The sequence below is a fragment of the Aythya marila genome (assembly GCF_965140915.1).
Source record: "Aythya marila genome assembly, chromosome: 4".
Taxonomy (NCBI): domain Eukaryota; kingdom Metazoa; phylum Chordata; class Aves; order Anseriformes; family Anatidae; genus Aythya; species Aythya marila.
This window is the reverse complement of record NC_139045.1, coordinates 4,980,772-5,005,578: the sequence shown is the minus strand read 5'-3', so window position 1 is coordinate 5,005,578 and position 24,807 is coordinate 4,980,772. Positions and strand designations below refer to the sequence as shown.

At 41.6% G+C, this 24,807-nt stretch overlaps 1 long non-coding RNA gene across 1 annotated transcript; it reads left to right on the top strand.

The window, feature by feature from the left end:
* The first annotated feature begins 6,466 nt into the window (after positions 1-6,466).
* LOC309877986 lies at positions 6,467-24,045 on the top strand. Its single transcript, XR_014317464.1, has 3 exons — positions 6,467-6,624; positions 9,308-9,416; positions 23,519-24,045. It is a non-coding gene; the product is annotated as an uncharacterized lncRNA (long non-coding RNA).
* The last annotated feature ends 762 nt before the right edge of the window (positions 24,046-24,807 follow it).

The window sequence follows — 24,807 nt, the reverse complement described above, 5'->3', positions numbered from 1 at the left end:
AAGAGGCTCTGTGAATGTAGTCGAGCTTTCTCTCTTCAGGTTGTAGTTAGGCTCTTTTCTATTAATTAAGGTTTTGACAGTCCCTGCAGGAGTGGCTACAATGCTCTTGTCTATTGAAATATTTCCAGCTGGAACTCTATCCACTACTTCTGCATTTCTGTGGTCAGAGATGAATTGGTTACAGCAGTGACTTTTTTTTTTTTTTTTTCAGTAGGATGGAAAAAGTGTCTGCTTAACCCCTGGAGATGGAAGGGTCCAAACTCCCAAAAGATTCAGTTTCAAGAGTCCTCTGCCTTTTCAGGGCTCCACTGTTTTCAGTTTTCTTCTTGGAACAGGTATTTAAAAACTGCCCTGTAATCTAATTGTAGATGGGAATCATAGCAGCAGAAGGCTTACCTGTAGCCCGTGCATTTTCTGCTATTGAGGATGCGTAAGCAATAGATTCAGCTGCTATGGAGATGTACCAATAATAAAAAAAAAAAAAAAAACACAACATAGAAGCTCTCCACTGCTGCCTCTGAAGGACACTCAGGGAGAGCATGAGCTGTTGCTGGAGTGTTAACTTAAACAGGTTGAGCAGAGATAAGATAAAATTGGCTTAGTAGAAAAGCATTGTGCTGGTGGTAAATGGCTGGCGGACAGTTCTGCTTTGCAGATAAAGAGTCTCTTGGTTAGCACTTGCTAGGCTTATACATAAAACTGTGTATTTTCTAGCAGCTGGCCTGCAAAATCAGATGTCAAACGAGGTTCTTTCTGTCACTTCCAAGAAGTCTGACTCAACTGAGGTATGCACCAGGTGAGCACACTGAGTGCCGGTCAGCCACTTCCCTCTCCCAGTGAGCCATGTGCCAAATTCCTCAAGTGGCTGGAAGCCATGAGAGTTGTATCTTGGAGAGCCAAGGAAGGGGAAGCAGTGGATGCAGTTCACCAGCAGAGGATGATTGTGGTCTTTCATGGCAAAAGCAGGGATTGAGATCATAAAACCAGAGAAACTTAGCAGTAGTGGCCTCTGTGCTCCCTGCTAACTCACCTCCTTCTACAGCCACAGGTTTGGATTGGCACGGGGGTTACAGGACTACTTAGCTTTGCTCCTGGACATATGACTGATTGCCAGCCTGAGAGTGCCCTTCAGCTGCTTGCAAACTGCATGTACCTCAAAAGGCAGAGCTTGGCTATTCTTGCACTAATCTACGTCTGCACTTACGAGACTCATAATGGCGGAGTCACCTCAAAGGAGACAAACTAAGCCAATGCTCAGCATGTTTGAAAATCCCCCTTAGTGCCTGGTGTATTCACTTCTCACCGCTCTAAAATATAACTGACCTCCGAGATTTTTCCATGCCTTTTTTGTTTTTCTTTTATATTTTTATTCTTCTCTTTTCCCATGCTCCAATATTTCTACCTCTATGCTGATTTTTGTATCAGTGATGTACAGCTTTTGGCCTAAGCTTTATATGTTGGATCGTGAGGAATTTTCTTCTTATTATTATTGTTTAATTGACTATCCATGACCTAGATGTTTTGGAGGGAAATCTACTGACAAATTAGACATAACAAAGGTATTATACAGAGATGATGGGTGACTGTTATCTCACTGCAATGCTATTATGGAACATAATAGTGAGATCATGAATTTCCCCTGCAGATATAGTCAAGCGGGTTGCTAGAAAGGTGGTGAATTAAGTATCCAACTCCTGGTTGAAACTGGAAAGACAAAGTTTTTTATTACTATTATTTTATTTTTATTTTTATTGTTATTTGTAAAGATTGAGACAACTTGAAGTAAGCAAAGTGCTAGTGCTCTTTAATGGAAGAATTCAAGTGGGCCGTGTGCTTTTCTTAAGCCTCTCAGAGGGTTTACTTCAATCAGAAGTGAACTAAAAGTAAGAAATGCTGCATGCCCATAAGATCCAACCACTATGGAGTTAACCATGAATTGATTTTATGCTAAACTGTGTTACATCCCAAACCAGCAGCAGAATTCAAAACCACTTCTACAATGGGAAGCATTAATGCAGCTGCTGAATGGGATTTGTCCTCTCTCCATGGTTGGAGTGTGGTGTACGTTTCAAAAGGCAGGGGCTCTACTTTCACCAAACAAATTGTCATTTTGTTTGCAAGTTTGAAGGCCAGAAAAATCAATTAAGACAGAAAGGCAAACAGGTCATGCCGAGGCAGCAGGATGGCTCTCCACACGTACTGGGAAGCACTCGCACAAATCGCGTGGCAGCAGAAATGCACTGGTGACAGCTTTTATAGCAGCCTGCTTCCCTTACCCCAGCCCCTCTCCGCTCCCCACTCTGCTGAAACAGCCGACTTCTTCCACCCAGCACGCCAAAATCCAAAGGCTGTTGTACGCCTGCCAGGTCTGTTGCCGATAATCTTAGATTTTAAACTCGAAACGGGAGAGCGGAGGATAATTGGTCAATTTGTAGCCAGGAGGTGGTACTTGTTTGAGATCCATGCAGATTGCGCTTCTCTCCACCAGTGCAAAAACCCCAACAAACGATCTGAAAGAGCAACTGGCACTGGGGCGAGCGTGCGCGCGTGCTTGTGTGCATGTGGTGTGCCTGGTAGGGTTTTCTACCCCCTCTTGCAAAGCACAGGCCTTAATGAGTTCCAGGGGGACAGTGGCTTGTCAATCACAATATACTTTTCAAGTAATAGTCATCTCTGCCCCATCACAGAACCACAAGGCATGAAATAATTAGAAAGCCCAGAGTAACTGCTCTGTTTTACAAGAGTAAAATCCTTGTGTGGATCATTTACATAAACTTGTCACTTCCCATTACAGCTCTAATGCAAGCTGGGTAATAATCATGGGACCAGAGGAGGGGAGGTCAAGGTATGATGCTCCTCCATGTTCGAAGCACAAGGTACGCATGTGCCCGGCTTTCCATCCCCCACTGAATTAATGTAAAGTATCTTTTATTTTCCATTAAATAAGAACTATTCATGCTGCTATGGTAGCAGACCATGTGCAGCCTCCTCTTCTTAAGAGAGAAAAAAGGCTTTTGCGTCAAGCCATTGTTAGGGGAGAATTCACTTTGAGGAGCATTTCAAAGCTGATCCGATTGGGGAAGGAATAATGTTAAATATTTGGTATGAAATATTTATAAGACGCGCACACGAACATCTGACAAAGTAGCTTGGAAAATTTCACATTCTCCTCTTTGACAATTTTAGCTCTTTCCCTCCGAACGAGGGGGTGAAGGGAAGGTGTGCGCGTAGCGAGCGCTGTGGAGGTGGGTAAATGCACCCAAACACACGCACACGTAGGCGCAGAGGCAGACACACTTGCGTACAAACGCTTGAATGGGTTGATGGGATTTAGGGCAATCTGCATCTGAATGCTGCTCTCCAAACATGGCAGCAATAAGGGCTTGCCGAAGTCTGTTTTAATAATTGTGACCGGGAAAGCTCTGCGCTAATGCCTATGGCGAGGGGCATCCATGGAGTAACAGGGGTGATTGCTGCTATTTTCCAGCAACCATTTTGTTGGTGTTCTTCACAACTGTCAGAGGGCATCATCTGCATTTCTGCCACAAGAAAACAAGCTCTGCCTCTTGCACGGATTGACTTTCCGCGCATGCATCCCTTCGTTCAGTCGCTTTTATTTGAGAAAACGAACTCAATTAAAAATAAGCAAAGAGCAGATATGCTTATAGGCAACCAGAACTGCAATTTTTTTTAACCTTTTCATCTCTTTCAGATGAAACAAGGCAAAATCTTTTTTTTTCCTTTTTTTTTTTTTTCCTCTCCAAGGGTCTGAGAGAGGTTTCAGAAAAATGGGTTATCACCTCATTCTCAGTCCTTGTGACAAGAGATAAAGAGAGAATGTAATGGCTCCCTCCTTATGGCAGTCACACTGAAATGCACGGGATGGCATATATTAAATAACCAGAATAAAGGAAACCATGTGATTTGCTTTCCTTGTAAGGGGATCTAATAGCTCTCTCTTAGAAACCTGATTTCCTTCGCCTTTGTTTTTTGCCATCTCTCTTCTTTGTCCGCCCCACTTCTCCCTCTGCCTACCCCACACAAGAGCTGTAGGCTGTCGTTATTCTCTGCTGCAATGTCTTTCTGGTTTAGGCTGTAAACAAGTTGGAGCAAGACCTTTCTGTCTGTCTCTAAAGATCCTTTTTACGCATGCAGTGCTATACGTCCACAGCGCCACGGAATTAATAGCAATGTTCCTGGTGAACGAAAAGGCCTTATATTTCTCTTCCTTTGGGCTGGGGATTCACTCGCACTTTAAAAATTGCTAGATCAAATGCCTCAGGCAGGCTCCGTGCATTGTACAACACGTTTTTAAGTGAGCAGGCTGCTCAATAGCAAGACAGCATCCTTTACCCTCATCTGCCAGCTTTTGTCTTTGAGTGGAAGTGTGGGGCCTGGTGAGAGGTAGGATATGAACTGTGTCCAGACTCTGTTCCTTATCTCTGAGATCACCAAGAGGGAGAGCATTGTTGATGGATTTAAATCAGCTTTTTCCCCCCTTGCGCACAACAAAAGTCTAAATCCCTTTTCAGGCCAGATTGCTCCATTTCGCTGCATGGGCTAGGCAGATTGGAAACATGTTTGTCACTCAGCTTTTCTCCCAACCTAATCAGTAGACACTGGGGTGGTGGTGCTCAGTGTATCACCCTTTAATCTATGGAGTCGGCCCTTAAAAGCTGCTGATGCTGTTGCTGCTATGTGTGAGCTGCTTCTGTCTTTCATTTCCGAAGACAGATATAAAAATAATGTTAACCACCAGCGTAAGCAGAGGGTTTAGCAGGGATTTGAATCTAAAATGTGGTACTTAACACAGGCCAACTTGATTTGGTCCAACAGAGCTGAACCCCTTATTCTCTTATAATAAAGTGTGTCATATATGGAGGGGCTTTCAGCGGGATTTACTGCCTCTGTGTTTTAGTCCTGCTGCTGAATAGGCCTAAATGGTGAATAACCACAGGCCACAGCGAGCAGTGGCTGGAAAAAAAGTGGCTCAGCAGACCTGTCTGCAGGTTTCAAAGGTCTCTCTGGTAACACCACAAGCTCATCGATGCCTTTGGCTTTGCTGAAGCTCAGTCCGTAGCATGCAAACTTCACCCGTGCCCGATACGGCAGCCTTAAAGGGACGAATGGCAGCAGCAAGCAGGTTTACACAAACTCACGAAGCGGGTTAGCGCTCGTGAGTTTGCAGAGGTCAGCGGGATGCTGAGAGGGAGAGTTATGTGATAGATGTGTTGAAAGATTGTAAAAGCTTTAAAAGAATACAAACTCTTCAGGGCAGTGCTGCCTCTCTGTTTACCCACAAACGGGTCTGCATCTGCACACATGCATACACACCTATCATCAAAATGCACTGTGATAAACCATCTGATGTCCTTCAAGGGGATCTGAACTGTTTCGTGCTGTTAAAGGTATTTATTTAGGTATTATTTAGGAACATGTAGAACTGCATCCATCAGTCCCAGTTCCTTTATGTCCTGTATGGCCCATGCAACGTGGGACAAAAGGAATGCAGAAAAAGGGTGCTTGGGAAGCAAGGGTGGTTCAGAAATTCAGCCCAAGTGTTCAAACTCAACACTTTGCTGTGGGGAAGGGCTGGCTGGGGGAAATCAGATTATTTTCCAGGAATCCATTGAGCTCGTTGACACATGGGGTGGCAGGCGTGCTGACTGTCCTGCTGGTCTGCCTCCCCAGAGTCCCACCAACCTGCCTCTGGGGATGCCAGCTCCGACTTTCCTAGAGCCCCGACTTTCCTGAAGGGACAGGGCACTTTCATTTTTCTCCTCTTTTCATCATTTCAAACACAAAAGAATTTTGACTGAAAAGTTCAATTTTCAGCAAGCTCTACTTCAGTCTTTATAGTCTTTGTAAACTACGGCCAGTTGTTTTATTCACATGCCAAGAAACTCCTTTTAGTTTTAGTGAAAAAGGACAGTGAGGATAATGCCAGTCATCTTCCAGAAACCTTCCTTTGTTTCCAGGAAAGGACACATACTTCAAGACTCTTCACATTCTCTCTCCTTTTAGAGAGATGGAGGACTACAAAACAGAGGATAAAAAGGCAAATTTTCCTATGGTTGTCCTGGTAGGGATTGTACCAACCTTATTCCTGTCAGGATAAATAACTGGGCATGTTTTCAGCACCTTTCATTATCCAAGTATAAAACTTCTAATTAAATGAGATGGACATTGTCAGTACCTGTGGCAAGAACCTTTGGCCCAGTTATGAATAAGGAATGTTTTATAATTTATTTTTTTTTGAAGATGCCATTCAGGTGGGTGAATCTAGAAGTGGGGGATGAGGATTTCGGTGTCTTGCCAAATTGGTCAACAGCAGAGGATCACCAAGACAGATCCCAGGTAGGGACTCTGAAAAGCAGGTGTGAGAGGGCATGATGAAGATGTCAAAAATAAGAGACAAAACGTGAAGGGGTAGCCCATAGCTCTTGAAAAAATTAAGAACTTTCCTTTTTTTTCCAAAATTACAGGTGAAATCCTGGACACAGCGTGCAAGCCTGCCTGGCTGATGGGACGGAGGCTTAACCCAGTACCCTGGTGAACCACTTGCAGGCAATACATATGGGGACTGCATAAGTCTGAGAACCTGGTGCTGCTGGTGGGAAACACGTGAGTTCCTAGCTGATCTCTCTCTTTCAAAGCAAAATACAAACACACACACACATATATGCACATGTTTTTATATATTTGTAGCCAATTTAATTAAATGAAATTCCTTACAAGCTGGGACTGAACAAGACAAGATTGAATCAATAACTGCTTTTTTTTTTTCTTTCTTTTTTTTTTTTTTTTTTTTCAATTCCCATGTTCAGACATAAGTCCCTAAGAAAGAAGGGCTGGATATTCCAACACAGGAAAGTGTTGGCTTTTCAAACTGATTGTTTACAAAAGGTTTTAGTTAAATCACCTCATTGATTAACAAAGACTAGGGCTATGCCTGTGTGAACCACTGTTACTACACGTTGGTTGGTAGCTAAATGGGAAAAATTAGAGAAGAGATTCAGTTGAGTTTAACTAAAAGTTAACTTCAGTGGGGTAGTATTTTTTTTCCACTGGATTTTTCTCATTCAGCACAAAATAGCATCAAATGTACGTTTTGTTTTATGCCACTTTCAAGAAGAGGAAATGACAAAATAGATGTAAATGCTTTCCTGCAAGAACCCAGTGATTATGGCATTTATTTTGTATGTGGGAGGCCACAGTTAAATACCTTCCTCAGCTTGAGGACATTTAAATCATTATCACTCAGATATTGGGGCTTTTGTTTAGGTGGAGGAGAGAGACGTTCTTAATTCCTCTTGTTCTGCTTTTACTGGGATAATACTTGAAATATTTTGGAGGCCATGGAGGGAATCATTTTGTGTCTTAGTGCACTCACCTCGGACAAGTGAGGTCTGTGTTACACTGACTACTTAATCTGAGCGTAAGCTTCTCCTGAAGCAGGGACCACAATCCTTGCCTGCATCCCCCATGACTCGCCTAACCATTCAGTGATGAAGTTGTTTTGCGCACTGTCTGAGCCCTAATGAATGATTTATTCTATGTAAAATAGAGCAGCTTCAGCAGGAGAGACGGAGACAGCCTGACCCTAGGCCCCAGGCTGACAGCCTGGCAGATAGGTTAATACCCCGGTGTGCACTGGCTCAGGCAAAGGAGGAGATGGGTCCCAGATCTGCCACAGCCCAGCTGAGTGCCTGAGTGACATCTCTCCGGTTACTCTGGAAGACTTTTAAATCTAGCAACAATTTTTTTTTCCTTTCCTCAGACAAAGATAAAAACGTTGCCCTGATGTTTAAAGTAGCTGTGGGAAGATAAGAAACCACATTTAGCTGAAAACCCTTTTGCCCAGTTCTTTGCTTGACATCCCAGTTACAGCTACGACTTGAAAAAAGAGATAGATAACTGATGGTTACCTTGATTACTCTGTTGGTTTCGTGCTTTAGAAAGGGAAGCAGAACTTTAGTAAGACCTTAGGACTGCTTGCCAGATCAAACAGTATTTTAAAAAACACTGCAACCATAAAATGAATATAGAAGACAAAAGGCATATAAGCTTTCCAACTACAGGAGCACTTTTTTTATTTCCTTTGTTTCTTGTTCCTTGGGCTGAATCCTGGGGCAGAGCTACGAGAGGCAGTGCCAGTAGCCTGAAATTATTGATGGAAACATTTTTATTCAAAGAAAAACATCTCAAAACCAATACCTATAGACTGGTATAGTTTCCTTCTGTCTGGAGATTGAAGGGGATGCTGGACAAAGCACCTAAGGTGTGATAAGTGCAATCCTGTGTAGTCAGAAGGATTACTTCGATGACGAGAAGGACTTTCTCACTTTTTTTGTCTCATTTCTTTTTTGACTGGAATTTTAACTGTGTTTTATTCATTTTCTTTCCTTCTTCTTGTCCTTGAACGAAAAGCAGTGGAAGTCAGATGAATTTTATCACTTTTTTCCCAGGGTTTTGCAGTATAAGACTTCCCTCTGCTCTCCCATTAATGCTTACCATGCTTTCTTCTCAAAGCATCGGTCCATTCCAGAGCCACTGTTATCAAAAGATTCCCTAGCTGAGAATGATGCCAAAATAAACTGCTTCAGGTCCCACCTCCCAAGACTCTCAGGAATCCCAGCAGAGACTGATGAGTTAGATTTGGCACTCATTGTATATTTTAAATATATTCTTTTTCCCCTCCGGGTCATGGATATTTAGACAGATGTGTTTAGAGACTTGTTAAAATTAAGGGAATAACAAGGTTGGCTCACTTTGTGTTATCTAAGTGACCAAAAAAGTGTCCTTGCCACAGCAAGCAAGCAAGACATCAGGGCCCAGCTGTTCTAGAGTGTGATGGAGTTTGCTTTGTTCTTTCTGTTATTAACTGGAACCATTCAGTAAAGGTGTTAGGACTCCTATCACCTCAATTTTTGTATCATCATTCCCTTCTGACAACACTTTGTACCTTTATATTGCCTAAAATGCAAAAGCCTGAGACTGAATTGGGCACCTGATACCATCAAACACCTGTGAAAATCCCACCCTTAATGACTGCACCTTCATCTTTAGTGCTTCTGCTGGAAGCAAAGCTTTTTTCCTAAGCAGAGGTGTGACTCTCACTGCTGTGACTGCCAGAGAAGGAAAGCCTTTTAATTGAAGCATTACACCTGAATGACTGTTATCCCTGCAGGAAAAAAAGGAAAAATTAAAAATCCCCACAACTTATGGGACCAACAAATAACTAATGAGTCTGTCTACTAAGGAGCAGCAAGAAAAGCATGTCACCTTGTCTTGTTTGGTTTGGCAGAGCTGGGATGCTCTTAAGAGATGAAGCTGCTCCAACTTGCCTCCCCTTCTTCCAGAGCCGTGCAGCCTCTGCTGCCAAAAGCACTCTTCCTTCGCAGCACACGCGGCAGGTAAGTGTCTGCCAAATGACGAAATGCAAACCTCCTAACAAGCAGCTGAGGGTAGGGTGGAGATTCCAGATAGAGACAAATCTATGTCCCTCAGGAGATCTGGAGCAAACTGATCAGTATAAGAGGTATTTCACTGCTAATTAAGTCTTGATCCTTTGGCTTCACTTAAAACAGTTTGAGAGTATATCAAGTTTGAGAGCAGGTGCTGACTAGTTTGAAAGCACTGGTCCATCAGATCAGGTAAGGGTTTTATATACAGAGATTCCCTTAAAAGGGAGACTGTAACTTGCTAAGTGATAGATATACCCAGGCCCTTTCAAGTATAATGCATTATTGACAGAGTTATAATGCTTCTGACTTACTTTTATTCCCTGAACACTTGCAAAATTCCCCTCTGCTCTGAAAGAGCCTCCTCTGTCTCAAATTCTGTCCTCTTCACTTGTGTGTGTGGAATGAATGCTGAAGGAGGCATAGCCAGGTGCAGCTCAGAAATCCCAGGAGTATTCACTCCTGCTCTTCCTGCCTTGGTTTGGAACCCAAATCTGAACAGGGAAATCTGATTGTAGAGGAGATGACACCTCCATTCTGTCTTCAGACCTTTCAAAGGTTAGGAGCAGAATGCCTCACAGGTTGAGCATGTAGTACCTCCTCTCCCCAGGTGCCACAATTTTTAGAGGAACGGTCACTTTTTATTAGTAGCTCTTAGTTTCCATGGCTGATCAGAATGAAGAAAGGCCTAGGAAATGTGTAAGTGAAAAATAATTAGCTGCATGTGCAGTGGGGAGCTGAACTAGAGAGGTCATTAAAAATTTGGGTTATGTTTTTCTGTATCTGAGAAACTTCTTCCTTAATGATCTCTGCGCTGCAGAAAACAACAAAGCAGGTTAGAATAAATAAAAAGCTGTAACATGCCTCCTTACTGATAGGGCTGCCTGAGGACAGAATGCAGAATGGCACAGACTTACAACAGCTTGCAGTGCGACCAGCCCCAATTGTTTCCAGTCATAAGTTGCCTGAAAAAATCATAGTTTAAAGATGTATTTTTCTCATAATTTGCCTTCTGAAATTTGGGTCTCTAAGGTTCACTTTTTAAAAGACTCTTCCTAGTGTCATAACACTGCATTTGTGTGGCCAAAAGGGTTCTGCGCCTAACTCATCAGCTGAAGATAGAAAACTATTTGCAAGTATACCAGTTAGTTTTTTATTATTCCTTGTTGCATTGTTAGTGTTCTGGAAGTTAGTAGGCACTCTTTAAAATCTCCGGTATGCCTTCAAATTTCTGCTGCTTGCACTGATATTAGAACCTGTTAAGGTACTGGTGACCAATCCTGGTAGATGGATTTTCATTGTGGCAAGGTTTTAAGTCAGATCTTCCCTCAGCTGCAGTCATGGTGGTATGATTTCCAGCTTGCTTCCAGCCTCCTGGAATTTGGCAGACAGCCGACAGGTGGAATGTTCCTTGCTCTGGAAAGACAAAAGAACTGCAGGGATGTTTTCTCCCGCTATCATGCCTTGCCACGAGAAATCTTTGCCTGGATTTCTCTGTCCCTTGTATTGCTGTGGAGACACCCTTCTGTGGCTCTAGGTATGTGGCACTCTGAACACTTCACGAGTTTTTTTTTTTTTTTTTTTTTTTTTACACGACAGACTCCTGAACAGTTAACATGAGGCTAGAGGGCCGAGTTTGTGTCTAAAATAATAGTGCTGTATGGATCTAACTGGAGGCAAAATTTCACCCTGCAAGAGATCAACAAACTTAGTCCAATGTGCCTTGTACCGGTCAGCATATCTGTGTTTTTTAAGCTCCACTAGTAATGTGTCATTCACCCTAACCGCTTGTGTTGATTTTGGAATGAGGTCTCTTGGTGCCTGTGCTTGTAGTCATAGCTCCTTACTACCTGAATAAAGAAGAATCTTCCTAATTGGGCAGAAATAGTAAAAGGGGTTCATTTTCTATTGGCAAATCTGCTATAAGCTGTCCATTATTGAGTTGTGACAACTATACCTGCTGACAAGCATTCTACCGAGCTTAAGCATCAGAATTAAACAGAATTGCCCAGTATGTTGTGGGAACAAGAAGTGGTTCAAGTGTACTGTGCCGGAAATTACAACCTGTCTCCAGAACGCCCCTGTTTAGATCACAGAAAAACATGGCATCCGTAGAGGTCCATTGTTGGACAGTATCTCATACAAAACCATGTGGATTCCTGAAGAAATTGGTCCAAAATAGTTTACAGGGTGAAGAACCTATGGAAGACTCCTGAGAGCCAATTTCATCTGGACCACAACTCTGCAGGCCCTATGTGACTGAATGAATTAACCCACTGTTTTCAGCAGGGAAAAAGAAAAGAGGATGAGGGGGCTAGTAAATTATGCAAAACATCCAACAACACTAGGCCACCAGTTGTGGTTGCTATACCTTTCATTTGCTCTTAATTTGGAACATTGGCAGATTGTTAACGACATGATCCCAGAAGCAGAACTTGGGAAGGAAACAAGAACCTAGGGCTCTTGTTGTGGCTCTGCAGTTAAATACTGTGTTTGTGATGTTTGTTTTTAATCCTACTGTAGTTTCTTCCTTCTCTAGCAGTGAGAAGAGAAGCTGCTCAACTTTTTTCTCTGTGGGTTTGGTTTTGGGATGGAAGTAAATGAGGTGAGGCTGCAGTCAGGGAAAGTGCACCTTCCAACCCAGCTGCTTTGAGGGAGGGCCCAACTTAATAGCCTATTTCTAGCTGCAGAGCAGCCTTACATCTTTCCCCGAAGCCCTTTTTGCCAAGGGAAACTAGTATGAGAGGTCACAGAGCAAGAGAGAGGCCTGATGCCCACCTGTAGAAACATAAAATGTACGTGGGTGAGGAGGTCTGCATCTCATATGTAACGACAGAAATGTGGAAAGCGATTTGGCAAGCCCCGTGAAGGCATTTTCTAAGCATGGTAAGTAATGTACCCTTTCAGCACTATTACCATACACCAGGTAATCTATGTTGCCCTGTAGAGTCTAGAATCTCCATGTGTATGAAAATAAATTATACATCCAAATTCGTGTTAGAGGTCAATATGCCTTTCTCAGCCAATAGTGCCTGAGGTTTTTGATGTTGATCAGGATGTGGATAATTTTCCTGTGAAGTCAGAAGAATTGCAAGTTACCCTTCAGGTGCCAAGAAATAATATTTAAACTGTGGTTGTTCTTATTCCTCAAAAGTTTCAACATATCTTTTGAAGCTGATGTGTTGGAGGAAGCAAGCAAAAATCGGGTCACTTCTTCTGCAGTTCCTTCCTCAAAAGAGAAGAATCCCCACGTCGGTGTACATCAGGTTTTGGGGGAACCAAACAAGGCTGATGGAAGAGTTAAAGCAGTCAGCACTGTACCCACCTCTGTTTTCCGGCCTCTCTCTGGGATAGATATACGGCACCTCCAAGACGTGGCAAATGTCCAATTGCTTGTGAGGCCACGGCCCCACATCTGAGCTTGGAGCTACCAACTGGCAGCGGCAGCAGCCCTGCGCTGTCCGGGTGGTTACAACCAGCGTCTTTGAAGTTCTGCCCTTCAGCTATCTCCTATTGCACGCAGCTTGTGATACATGAGTCTGTGTCCTGCAGCTGTCACCATTTAAGTCAGCAGGCATTTGAAGCAATGCTGGCCACCCCAGGGAAAAGGACAAGAGTTGAATAAAGTGTTCGTCTTCAGTTAAACCATTGGGATGCCAGTGCTGAGTGTGATTCCCTGCAACTTTCTCCTCTGAGCCTTGTAATAGGAAAGAACAGAGGCAGCAGTCAAGGTCTGCTAGTTAGTACAGGTTTGAACCAAAGGGGGGGGGTATCAGTAATGGTGTCAACTGGTTTGTATGTCGGGCAAGCTGACTTCTTAGGCAGTGGTTTCAGGAAGCTCCCGCTCCCCTTTACACTGGTGCCTTCAGTTTGAAACTGTGCTGCTGACTATGTTAGAGCCAAGCCAGCGAGATAATGCCCAGGCAGCAAAACCAGCAAAGGGGGCTTAAAAAGTTTCCTTGAGGTGAATCAAATTCAGCTCGAGTCTAAGGGCAGTTCCTACTGAAGCCAGATCCGAAACTGCTGCTGAAGTCAGGTTGAAACCAGTGGTCCAGATCTTCATCTTGCATACAGTATCTGGGTTGCTTTCAGCAGGAAAGACTTACTCACACAAAGAATAAGCAAGAGGAAAATATGACCCACCTGGCTGCTGAACCCATTTAAGCCTGGGCTGCCTTAGACTAAGCATTTTTTTTTTTTTTTTTGGTCGTTCTTGCATATCAAAATGCCTGCCTGTTTTGAGCCACAACAAAAGCAGTAACAACAGACTTTGACACCTGTGTTTCCTCCAGCTGTGAGTCTCGTCTTTTTTCTGCAAACCACTTTATCTGCTTCAGAATGAGGGGAGAGTTCTCAGAATTACAAACGCTGCTCTGCAACAAATGGGCTCATCATTTGCTTTATCTGAAGAAGCGTGTGCTTCTGGCTCTTATTTGTCGGTTTCCATGAACTTTACATGCTGCAGGGTATACCCCTGACTTACGGAGTGAGTTTGATACAAATTGCATAACAAAATAATTTACGGCGCAGGCTCACATGTTTAAATCCATGGTTATGTTCTTAAGGATCTGACTTTTTCTCCCCCTTGCCAGCTGTCCTCCCTTAGTGACTAGTGCTGATAACAGCCCTGCTGAGAAACCAAATGGCAGAAAGCAAATTGCCTTTTCTTTTCTTTTTTTTTTTTTTTTTAAAAAAAAAGGGAGGAGAATGGGGTTGTTGAGTAAAGAAACAAAAAGGAAAAGGGGGTCAGAAAAAGTTATTCTCAATTTCAAACTCCTGTTAAGCATGAGTTACTAACCTGGCAATCTGTGATAAGACTGGAATTGTTGCCATTGAAATGAGTGGAAAATATTGTTGTCATTCACAGCAGAAGAGCAGCAAAGGAATTTATGGTATGAAAGTTGTCTGTCTTCTAGTGCATCTGCATACACCATGTGCTGGGCCACTTGGCAGGCCAGGAGATTACATAAAAAAAATCTTGGAAAGTCTGCTGTCTTTGTTTAATATATCAGAAACGCTGTTCTTCCATAACCCGAACAGCAGCTCTGTATTACAATTTTTAATACAGAGTAGGGACTAAACCCAGCAGAAACAGAAGCTGTCTTGCTTCCATTTCATGAACCTTCAAAAGGACACTGAGCACAGAATCAAAAAAATATGGTGGGCAGTAGCATGAGAGTAACTTCTGACCCGCACCTTACTTGATATAATGTTGTTAACAAGTAGACAACCCAAATAAAATCATTGCATATGGGCTTCACATGCTGCACCACAGCAGGAAAAATAGTATAGGTGGAAGAAAAGTCATTCGAGGCTCCAGGGATCATAGCCAGGGAGTCGGAACATGGGATATAGTTGAAATCTCTTGGACAGCATTGAAAATCTTACCCTTAGTTTCAGTGAACCAAATTTAGGTCAGCCTGATCCACCTCTTTCCCCTCAGTGGGTCCAAGAGAGGAATTCTGTCTGGGTAGATGCGTCTCCCAACCTAGATAATTAATTATATTCATTTATTTTAATTTAATTAAAACAGGAATAATTTTACATCACAAATTAGTTGTCACTGTTTTATTTTTTTTTTTTAGTGTTCACATTTATGTCAGCTGGAAAGATCAGATAGACTCACTCATTTCCCTTTTTGCTCGTAGTTGTTTTTCAGTCCCCTTCCTGTTCGAGTTCTTATGCAACGCTATGTTTTGCTTTATATTTAAGCTTTACTGTACGTTTTCAACAAGGTTATTTAAACTGTGTCTGATCCTGCAAGTTTCTCTTCTGTAGTTTGTGGTCTCCTGGACTTCCCCCCGACCCCTATTTTTTTGTTTTGTTTTCGTAATTTTTCAGTAACTTCAAATGTGGAAAAGGGTTCACGGTTCTCATTAGCATTTTTCACTTGGGAGATGTCTGACCTTCAGTACACCATTTTATAGCCCCAACCACCCCCAAAAATAAATATGAACAGAGAGCAGGTGATTAAATATGGAGAACTGCTGTATCATCATTTGGGGGATTAATAGGCAGCTTGTTACTTGTTTAAGCCAGTCCTTAAAAGCCTTTGTTCAAGTGTACAAAAAGGGTAACCCTCTATTCTGTACTTTGACCAAAAAAATACCACCCCAGACTTAACAAATACACTTAGTTTACACTGGCATGTTTGTGCATAAGTAATAAAAATCTCATTCCTGACCTGGCTTCATCTTCTAGTCCCTTTATACTTTGCTATATAGAGTACAGAATAGATACCAGGCTCAAAAATACTTTCGTAGAGGCTTCATCATCTTTACATGACTGTTTATTAGATGGTTCTTCTCACAACTAACAGTAAGAATTAACTCATCAAAAGATATCAAGAGAAAGTTATTTGCATGAAGGATACTGGATGCATTAGAGCATCAGATAAGCTAATATTTTTAGAAAACTTTAGCTCCTGTATATTGAAAAACACGGTAACATTTTTTGTCAACCCCTTATTACACCCAGTCTCAGAGAACCTACCTGATTTCACGTACTCTGTGATAGTATTGCACATACTTTTATAAGCTATACAGAGGAAGCTTAATTCCTCTTTAATCACATTTTTTCACCATCTGAAAAATAATACTGTCTTCATATAGAGTCCTCTGGAACAGGATCTGGAAAATATCTACTTTTCTGTTTGTTTACTTATTTTTACCATTGAATCAAAACATTATTGTCTTTTTATAGACCTCTGCACCAACATAATAAAAACACATACAAAAATCTTTGCTTTATAGGTGATGAAAGTAACTTTTTACAGAAGCATATGAGCTTTTGTCTCATTTGAATTTTGTAGCACTTTTCTATAAGGACAGAGTCTTTGTGAAATATGTTACGAAAAAAAGGGGATTTTCTGCCTGAGCTGTTTTCTGTCAGAGCTAGCTCAGATATATTGGTCTATGAAGATATCTATTGCAAAATGCTGGTTTAGCATATGTTTCTGGCTTCTCAGCTGGTCTGGCCATCTCTAATGGGCAGTTGGATTGAGAGTTGTGCCTCTGGGTCTGTCATGAGGCTTGGCTGGTGCTGGACATTCTGAGAATTGGCACAACGTACTTTCACACGCTGCAAAAGTAATATCTTGTGCTAATCCCTTATGGCATTTACATATTACACAAGACCCTCTTTATAGAAGAAAAACCCAACATTTTCCCATGACCATAGTTAATGTACTGTAAATCTGTGAACTGTTGGATCTGTGAGCCACATCTCAGGATACTTTGTCCTCCAGAAAAAGACTTGATGCACCGGGATGCTTTGTATCAGAGAGGAAAGCTCTGGTCTGGTTAAAACATTAGTTCTAGGTTTGAGAAGTCTGAGTTAAAATCTATGCCCATCTATTGACTGATGTGTTTCTAATTGTTAGGGCTCTAAATAAATACAAACCCCAGAGAGATTCTCTTGTGATAGACACGCAGTTCCTGAATTTTAGAACATCTGTCTTGTCTCAGTCTAGGGGTTCATTGAGTCCACTATCCATGTGTCCATTAGCAGATGCACAGGGAAGACTAAAGACAAAGAAACAAGGAAAGGAACATAATTCCTCCAAATATTCTCCCAGTTCCCAACATTTTTGGCTCGGGAGATTTCACAAATGTGACCCTTTTTCCCCCTTTTTCTGTTTTGTAACCCTAAATGCCTCTCTCTTCAAGGCCTTGTACAGGTTCTTTGTCAGCCCATGTAATAAACTTTTGCCACTCACACTATCCTTTCTCAAGAGTTCTGTAGAACACACAACATTTATTTCTCTTTTATTTTTCTTGAGCCTCACTCTTGCAAATTTCATTTGGTGCCCCCCAGCTCTAATACGGGAAGAAACCGGCAAACAGTCAATTTTTATCTACCTTTTTGAAGACACCCTTTAATTTACTGCCCTCTGCCATGTGTCGCCTGCCCAGACTGTCTCTTTTCTAGGCTGACAAGTCGCTGCCTGCTCAGCTGTCCCTTAAGTGGAAACTATTGCATAAGATGGTGGCTCTAATGCTTTTTCACTAGTGGGGATCTTGACAGAAGATTTTCCAGTAGACTTGTGTCTCTGTGTGTGCATGTGCACATATTTATATTTACATGTAGAATATAAACATATTTACATTTATATATAAAAAATACACCGAAGGTTTAAGAGAACAGTATGCAAAACAAGAATAATATAGGATATTTATTCTAGGATAAGTATAAATAGGAAATTTATTCTTTAACTGCAATTCAAGCAGGAGAACAGGAAAAATAGCCTTTACCTTGTAAAGGGTCTTGTATTGTTCTCCTTTGTGCCCTCTTTTTGCAGCTCAGCCTGACCGGCAACATGCCCGTTTCTGTGAGAGTGTGAGAGCCAGCAAAGTGCCCACTGAGGGCAACTGCACAGCCAAGCAAACGCCCAAGAACCCTGTCATGCATTTGTTGAACTTGTCTTTCAACATAGTCTACTTTCTTCAATCCTTTAGAAGAGAAGGAAGGCTGAATCTTGCAGTTAAGGAATAACTTCTCACCACGCACCTCACAAATGAAATCACAGGTCAGGCAGGGTGTCAGGGCCTTCTGGCTTTCTCCTGCATGCTGATTGTGCCCTCACACTGAGTGCATCGTATCAGTCTCTGTGACTTTGGGGACAACTGGAGAAATCTCCACTGTGGCTAAGGTGCAAGACATGCTATACTTGTGATGCTGGTCTTAGTGCTAGTACACACATGTCCATGCTTTATGTCCAAGGAAAATAAAACTCAGGAAGAAGCCACCATAACTCCCCACTTGGGCTCATCCTTGTTACCCTTGTCTGAGCATCGAACCTATCATTTTTGCAATGAAATGGTAGTGATGCACAAGGTATAAGAAGCATGAGCAAACCATGGATTTATCCAGTGACATAATGGTGTTCTTTGCTATGAACTGTGTAAGTTCCTAATTTATTTATTTTTCTGACTGCTCCGAGTGTTGAATTGATATTTAGAAAACTAGGCAGTCCACAGTAGTTGCAACCCAAGCAGAAGAAAGCTAGACCCAGAGTGGGCAATTGGATAGAACATAACCTAGTGCACTTCAATGGAGCAAATGGCTGCCTGTTCTTTAATATGTAAATTATGTTTTGACAGATAATTTTGCTTACATCTCTGTTGAATTCATGTAAATTAATAAAGCATTTATAAGCTGGATTTTGCTAGGAAGAGGTGGTGCACATGGAAAGATCTATTAAGAGAAGGAGCAACAGCATGTTGATGAAGCAGACAGAAATGGGGCTGATGTAGAATTATGGGAAGAATACAGCTCATGTGAGGATTAGAGTAAGTCCTTGGTCAGCAGCTAGTAGAGAAAGTCCTGTCACAGCTGGAGAAAGTCTTCTGAATATCCTGTGCCTTGGCTGCTTATGCCATTGCTCCCACGGGCTCAAATAATTTCTTTTTGGGCTTGCTTCTCCAACTTAGGTTGCACCAACACTGAGGAGGGGCTGAGAGCTGGAGTTCAACAGCTCACTGCAGGACTGGGGGATAGCAGGGAACAGAGTTCTGTTTTTGCCTCCTTCCACATGTATTTATATGGCCATCTCTGCGTGGCTGGCTCTGAAGCTGAAATTGCAGGAAGTATCCTGTCTTTGTTGCATCAACCTTGCTTGTTTACAATGTGCCAAGTTTTCCTCTGCTAAAAAAAAAAAAAAAAAAAAGATGGAAATAAGAAGAAAAGGGTTGCTGTGATCTGTAACTGCCCCTGTCCAAGGAGTTCTTTCTCTTCTCTCTTTTTTTTTTTTTTTTTTTTTTCTTTCTTTCTCGAAACCAAATTAGCAATATCATAGTTTCTGATTCAGGAGTGCAGCCATGCCGAGATGCTGTCCCTTTTCCACTTTTTCACAGGCAGAATGAATAACAGTGCGTACTTCCTTCACAGAACGATAAATACATAAATTACTGGGTGCTTAAATATTTTGGTAACAGGGCACCAGATGAATGTAAGTGCTAGTGAGATTATTTGATTATTTTCTTTGTCTCTTTTCTTCTGAAGTTCTCATTTTTATCCTAGTTCCCACTCCTGCACCAAGACTGGTATGTCTGTGGGCTACTTAAACCTGATGTGGCCATCAGCAGAAATGAGGCCCTATCCTTCAAGAGCATGAAGTTCTTTGAGCTCAGGTTAAACTCAAGAAAGATCTAAGGAAAATTGTTGGTCTGAAATTGTACACCGTTCCCCCAACAGTACAGTGTTTTCCCAACCTATACCCTGAACCTTCGAGATAAAGAATCGCAAGCTGACTTTATAATCCTTCTGAAGCACCGTGTTGACCAGATTTGGGTTACAGGCAGAGTAGAAATAACCATCGCAGATGCAACTGCTCCACAGCTCTTTGCACTCCTTCATAGCAGAACAGATTGGGGGAGCAGATCACATGGATTCTTCTCATCTACTTTGGTGAAAAGTTTCTGAGCTTAGCTCAAACCAACTGCTTTGCTTTAGACAGAGATGGATCCGCTCTTACGGCTCTGATGGAGAGAGGCAATACATCTCCAGCAGAAGAGCACTAGCAAATTAGAGGGCTAACTAATGATGCATGTGTTTGCCTGTGGCCTTGGTCAGCGTGTATGGTTCATCTACACACATAGTTGCTGTGGAAGTAACCCAGGCTTTCACAGCAATGTTTCTTTGCTCCCTGGTCATGGCAGTCCTCTTCTTAAGAGCCTTGAGCAGAAAAGCATCAAGACAGTGAAATGCTGACTTTGACTGATGCTTCTGAGCTGGTTTTTGTCAAACACAACCTTAAGCCCAAAGCCAGGAGTGTTTTTCAAACCACAGAAATCTCTCTGAGAAGTAAAGTTCCTCTATACTAAACTAGAGATTTGTTTTCTGGTAAAAAATGCATTCTGGAAATGCAGAATGGCAATTTTACCTCTCCCTTGAAATCTTGTCCTTAGTCAGGGTAGGAATGATTTCAGCTAAGGAACGCGTCCTCTCACAATGCTCGACTAAAAGTACGTAAAAATACACGCCAGTGTGTTTTTTATCTCCTTCTGCTTTAGTTTAACAATAACCCAGCATATGACTCCCTTAGCTGGCAGACTGCTTACATGAAGTCTGCCATTTCTATTGCTGACACATCTCTTACTTTCTACTCCTCCAGACTGGAGCATATTTAATTAAACTTTGCAACTTCAGTATGAAGTTTAGGAAAAAATAAAGATAGTGTTCATGGGGAGAAAAAGGAATTCTTTTAAAGTCAGATTCATTAACTACTAGGCTATTAGAGTGAGGGTCACTTTGCCCAGACTGAAATAACTGGATCTCCCTAATTGCTTTTTTTTTTGAATTATTTCTTTATTTCAAACATGTTATGCTTGTTAGTGATTTAATATGGCTGGAAGCACAGATTAATTATACCTGGCAGCTAATTGTAGGAAAGTTAAGGTGATCGATGTTTATGCTGTTTTTTTTTTTTTTTTTTTTTTTTTTTTTTAATGTCTACCTTTAGTTTACATACTTGGATCGGTTCCCTCCCAATCATGAATAAATATTTACTGCTTATATGTTCCCATGCAAATTGGATTAATTTTAGCATATTCATGGAAAAAGAAGATCACTGCCTATCCTCAATATTAAGTCAGCTGAACAAGCAAAGTTGTTATGTTATTTTTTCCCCCTGCTTAAATAGTGAATGAACTAGATATAAAATTCAGCCCATGTTTGCTGATCTCAAATGGTTTGGGGGCATCCAGCATATTTGGATGGATGGAGGTAAAGGTAATCAAAGAACTGCCCAGGGAAGTGACTCTTCCTGGGGCCCTAACCTTGAAGAATTTCATTTAAGTACTGCTCAGCTAAATGGGATGGTAATTGGATAAACAGGGTGGTAAATGTTTGATTTTGGATATGGACAGAACTCAGCACATTCCTGTAGGTTTTTCTCTTTATAGCATGTCATGCAGCCTTCAGATCCTCTCTGTCATCACTGAACTTTGCATCCTGTGGTGTAAATGTGCTACAACTTTCATGCCATAGACTCTCTCCCCACTTTGCTAGCTGCCATTTCAGATGTGAAGCAAGGAAGCGGTGCTGAGGACCTTTAAGAGGAGAGGAGGAGTAACTTTTCATACGTTCCCAGCATTTTGTGCCATGTTCCACTCCTTATGTGCTGACTCTAGGCATGTGGACAACTGATCCCATGTGATATTGATTATCTTCCCCTAGCCAGGAGGGAGCTCATTCGCAGTGCTGCATCCTGATGCCCTCTGAATTTGAAGTTTCCAGGGGATTGCTTCTCTTTTTCCAGTCCTCCTAACAATATGGGTGGGTCATCCCTTACTGAAAACTGCATAGTTGAGAAATCCTCATCTGTGCATTTGTCAGCTGAACTGAATTGTGGAATAAGCCTTGAAGTGAAAGGCCTTTTTAGTCAGAGATGTGACCCTTTCAGTTTTTTTGGCAGATTAATCGGTTGTAGGAATGCTATTCCTTTTGAGACAGCAAGTTGCTGAGGGCTTGTGCATTGTTCTTGTGCCATAATACAGTATCAGGAACAGGCTGAAAACAAAGGCACAGGATTCAGGCAATGCTATAGCGTGAGAGCCATTAACCAGTGCTGTAAGCTCTGCAGCGTAGAGGCTCCAGAAGTTTTTCACACAGAAGTCTGTTCAGACCAGGAAAGACACCATCTTGTAACAACTTTTGGATGTTGAGCACTTTGACAACAAGACACTGTGCACAGGAGCTTTATGGGCCTAATTCTGGGCATTGGGGCTTAAAAATCTTAGCCAGAATGCTGAAAATACCAGGATTTTACATCATAAGTCAGACTTACCATCTCAATGACTACAACAGTTGGATATAAACTGTATTTACTTCCTTCCTGACGTCTTAGAGGATGGATCTCTAGGCCAGTGGGAGAAAGAAAAGAAACAGATTGAGGTTTTTGTTTTGAGTTCCTCAGACTTGATCTTTGACACTACCAAATCAAAATAGCAACACACAGCAGAAGTTCAGCTCTCCTCCTCCAACTGGGGGACGTGCTGCTGGAGTCCTAGAGATTAGGAAGATAACATACAGCCTGAACAATGTCGTGCAACTCAGCAATGAAATGGTCACTGTATCATCACTTCCAGCCTCCTCAAGCCCCAGAATGATAAATCTGGCATCTCTCTGAGTGCATGTGAGTAACCTGTGCATATGTACGTGCCCAATGCCTGTTCAGCTACTCCAGTGTGTCCTGGACACGCCAGATTCACCATGTGCTCCAGGAGGCTCAAGTGCCTCCTGTGATGTCTATGCCTCTGAACTCCTGGGATGCATCAGACACTTCTGTGATATGGAGTCGATTTTTGCATGGTTGGTGGCCGTTTGTCTGGGATTTCCAGATGTTCCAGCTGCTAATTGTCTGGAAATCTGGTGGAATACTGCCCAAAGCAGTTGAGTTGGCAGGCTGGAGATGTCTTTTACACGTCTAATTAATGTAGTGTGCATGTAAAATGTCTTCCTGTGCAAAAACGACCAGGAAAGAAAAGTATGAGTTACTAACAGAGGCAACTAAAGTAGAACTTCAGTTCTTTGTGAGTCTCTTATTGGCCTTTATTTTCACATTTCTTATACAAATTCTATTTTTCTACCAATATGCAATAACAAATATTCAGCAAGTGTGTGTACTTGTATTTACGTGATATGCTTCAAGTTTTTAATATTTATTGTGTGCATTTCCAATGTGGTTGCTGCCTTGGCACCATCACAATCCTTGTCCTTTTGGAGACATGTAAACTTTGTCTTGTGAGGCCTTGTGGCCACTCCTTACCTCAGGCTGAACAGACTGAGAAAATCTATCACAAACATGATGGAGAGCAGTCTACACATTTTTTTCTGAGGCTGCTTCTCCTAGAAGAAGTTTTTAGATCACACACTAAGGATACAGCATTATATCCATGTGCTGTTTACAAAGGGTGATTGGAAGCTGCTGCTTAGTAGTTTTTTTTGCAGTTTTCTGCCTTTTTTTTTTTTTTTTTTTTTTTGCAACTTTGAATTTTGAGGCCTATGGTGACTAGAGTAGTTACTCTGTCCGTTTCTCTTCTGCTCTGTACTAGGTGACAGCTTAGTGATAACCTGAAAGAACACAGAAGATCCTCACTGATTACCTTTGCAAGTGACACAAGACTGGAAGAACTGAAGATTATGAAGAGGCCAGCAGCAGAGAGCTTTCTGCCTGAATTGATAAGGTAGGGGAAAGTTAATGATTTGAATGTATATACAATCAGGACAGGAAGAAGCACGAGGGGACAAATATTAAGACTATGATGACAGAATAGGAGACTGTTCTGGGAAATTGTAAGTACAACCAAGTACAGAACTTGGTTGAAATTTTCTACATAGACAGTAGAAAACAACTTCCTTGTGTAACACCATCCATTTAACTTAAAGTCCTTTTAAGATGTTAACCATTGTTGCAGTTATGAACAAGGAAACTTAAAGTGCAAACAGGGAATGTGATAGCAAATATAAGTGGGAATTCTCTGCGGCAAGGACTGGGATGGTTATTGATGATGTCTTTTGTTTGTAGGCCATTATGAGATTCTGACATTTAGAAAAGAGAAAAGGTGAATCAACCCTTCCCTACCACCCAAAACTCTCAAAGTGGCACTGCAAGGTGGTGATTAGTCTGCCATTATAGATCTACTTTTTCCATTATTTGTAGTAGCAAGGAATTTAATTTAGGATTTCAAGTTTAAAAAAAAGTAAATGGAGTGAAATTCCTCTAAAAGGCAATCTTACCAGAATTTTCTGGATGTTTCCCAATTTTATTATATTACCACATGCTCAGCATGTCTTATTTTGGAGTCTAGAATAAAAGTCTCTTTTGAAAAACCTAGAATTTCAGACAATTTCCATAGTTGCAAGAATGCAGGCCCAGAACAGGACATAAACTCTGCAGTAAAACATGATCAATACATGCTGAGTGCAGAGAAATCTTGGTGTAGAAATTTTCTTTAAAAAACATTTCTGAATTATTCTGAATGCAGAAATGTTGGTTCTTTGGAGGAAAAAAAAAAAAAAAGCAGGACAAGTAATACTGTGATCATGATCTTTCTGAAAATTCTGGTTTAAATGTATTGCAATTAACAAGAGAAAACAGAAGACTGTATTTTCATGGCAAGCTGTGTTTTTTTCATAGTTCTCAGTAAAATCAGCAGTGTCTTATCACTGACTGAAAACAAAAGAAGTGGGCTATATGAAAGTGCAATTGAAAATCCTATCCTACGTTGTTCAGGAAGTGCTTCTTTGTGTTCCAAAGCAGCTGTATTCATGGGGTGGGTTTCATAAGGGCACATTCATAATTTTGTTGTGGGAGGTCAAGAAGGGGTAATCTAGCAGGTGA